The 2,500-nt window shown below is 79.0% G+C and overlaps 1 non-coding gene across 1 annotated transcript; it reads left to right on the top strand.

Annotated features, from left to right (window-relative positions):
• Window positions 1-1,627: 1,627 nt before the first annotated feature.
• Window positions 1,628-1,780, top strand: LOC135325982 (5.8S ribosomal RNA). The gene has a single exon (XR_010386682.1). It is a non-coding gene; the product is annotated as a 5.8S ribosomal RNA (ribosomal RNA).
• The last annotated feature ends 720 nt before the right edge of the window (window positions 1,781-2,500 follow it).

Consider the following 2,500-nt stretch of genomic DNA (forward strand, 5'->3'; position numbering starts at 1 on the left):
GCTGCCGCCGTCGCCGCGAGGCGGCGGCGGCCCGGTGGCGGGCGGCGGCGGGGGAGGCACCCCCGCGGGGATTTCAGGTCGTTTCCCTCACCCCAGGGCCAGGTACCTAGCGCCCGCGCTTCTCCTGCCCCCCCCTCGGTGACCCACCCGTGTGGTCCCGTGTGCCAGCGTGCTCCTCCCGGGTGCCGCACCGTGCGCGCCGCACCGGCCGTGCCTTCCCCCCCCCCGCCTCGGCTTCCCCCCACCCCGGTCCTTCCTCCCCCGCGGTGGGGGTGGGGGGGGCGGGGAGGGAGGGAGCGAGCGAGAGAGGGGAGAGGGCCTCCGGCCACCGCGGCCGCCGGCAGCCGCCCCGGGCAGGGATGGCCATGGGCCCCGGGCTCCGGGCCCGAGGGTTCTCGGTTGGAGAGCCGGGCGGAGGTTTAAAGACTCGGGCGGCCCGATGCGACTCGCGGAGGCGGCCGGGCGTGCTGCCGGAGGGCCGGGGGGTCGGCGCGCGCGGGCGCCGCGCCCCCCCATGCCAGCCGGCGCGCCCCGCGCTCGCCCCGCGGGCAGCCGGGACGGAGAGGGGTTACCCTGCCCCCTCTCTCCGCGGTCTGGTCTCGGCGGAGAGACGCCGCGCGGTCGGCCTAGTTGCCGGCCTGCCTCGAGCGTTGCGAGCCGGGCGCGAGCGCGTGCTCGCCGCCGGGAGGGCGAGCCCCCACCGCGGGTGGTGCGGGCGCCGAGCCTCCGCGCGTCTCCTCCTTCTCCCTGGCCGGTGCTTCTGGGTCTTCCGCCGTGGCCGCCGTCGGCGGCGCCCTACCCTACGCGCCCGCCCCGGCACTCTGCCGTCCGGGGCGCCCGCCTCGCTCTGCCCCGCCCGGCTCCGCCAGGCAGCGGGGGGGCGGTGGTGGGGCGGCGGCGGGGGCGGCCCGCCCCGCTCTCCGCGTGGAGACGGGGAGAGCGGGCGCCGTCCCCGTCCGTGCCGCCTTGCCCGCCTGCCCGCCGCCGGGCGTCTGTCCGCGGAGGGGACGGGCGAGCGCGTGGCGTCACCCGCGAGGCGGTGTGTGCGGGCGCGCGGGGGTGTGGGCGCCGCGGCGGCGGCGGCGGCGGCGGTCGAGCCGGAGGGCCGGCGAGGCGAGCGAGGAGCTGGGAAGCGCGGGGCCGGCGGGCCGCAGGCGCGCGGGCGGCGGGGCGACGCCGCTCCCGGTGGCGGCCGGGCTCTGACGCCTGGGGCGGGGGGGGGGTGGTCTGCGGGGACGGACCCCCCCCAACATCCCGAGGCAGGCGGTGTGGCCGGCCCGCCGCTCCCTGCCGGGCCAGACCGAGCCGGGCGCCTGGGCCGGACTCGAAGCGAGACAGGGTTTGTCCCCAGGTCGGGAGCGAGGGCTCCCCGCCCTTCTCGTTCGGGTTTGCCCTTCGTTTCCCCCCCCCCCCCTTTCTCTGTGCTTGTACGGTCAGTGAGGCAAGCCCCTCTCTTTCTCTCGCTCTCTCTCTCCTTCCGTCTCTGCCGTCCCTTGCTCAGCAGCCGGCGTCGGCGTGAGGAAGGGCGGTGGGGCGGAGGAGGAGGGGGCGGAGGAGGGGGGGCCCCCCAGGGGCTGCGAAAGCTGCCCGGTCCCCCCGCGCGCGCGGCGGGGACCGAAACCGAGACAACTCTTAGCGGTGGATCACTCGGCTCGTGCGTCGATGAAGAACGCAGCTAGCTGCGAGAATTAATGTGAATTGCAGGACACATTGATCATCGACACTTCGAACGCACTTGCGGCCCCGGGTTCCTCCCGGGGCTACGCCTGTCTGAGCGTCGCTTGACGGTCAATCGTCACCCGCGCCGTGGCGTGGGCGCAGCGGCGTGCCGCCCCTCGGTGGGTGTGGGGGGGGGCGCGGTTCGGGTGCGCCCGGCCGTGCCCGCCCTCCCCTCCGAGCCCGGCGGCTGCCGCCGCGCCGCGTGGCGCGCGCGGTGTGGCGCGGCTGGGGCGCCTCGCAGGCCCGTTGCCCCGGGGAGAGGGGGGGTGCTCTCCTTCCCCTCCCCGCGCGGCCGGGCCTTCGTCCCCCTAAGTGCAGACTCGGGAAACCCCCGCTCCCGGAGCGCCCGCGTCGCGGACTTCGTCCCGCCGGGCCCCCAGATCGGGTCGGTCGCGGTGGCCCGGCGCCCGGCGCCGCCCGCCCGCCACCACCGCCAGTGCTGCCGCACGGGCCTCTCCTCCACCACTCTCCCGGTGGTGCGCCGGTCCCCCGTTCCCCTCCGGCAGAGGGGACGGCCGGCCGCCCTTTGCCTCGCCCTGGCCCTGACCGCCGCCGTTTCGGCGCCCGCCGGGCCCCCCCCAACCCCGCGCTTCCCCGCGTCCGCAGCGCGTCGTCGAGCCACTTCCACCCGCCGGCTGGCGTCAGCCGCGCGGCGTTGCGTTGAGGCCCGGCGGCGGCGGCGGCGCGCGGGGGGCCGCGGCCGGGGGGGGGGCCGCGCAGCGCGGGCGCCGTGGGGCGGCGGCGGGGCGGGGGGCGAGGGAGGGCGCGCCGCGCCGTCCCC

The sequence above is a fragment of the Dromaius novaehollandiae genome, unplaced genomic scaffold (genome assembly GCF_036370855.1).
Source record: "Dromaius novaehollandiae isolate bDroNov1 unplaced genomic scaffold, bDroNov1.hap1 HAP1_SCAFFOLD_126, whole genome shotgun sequence".
Taxonomy (NCBI): domain Eukaryota; kingdom Metazoa; phylum Chordata; class Aves; order Casuariiformes; family Dromaiidae; genus Dromaius; species Dromaius novaehollandiae.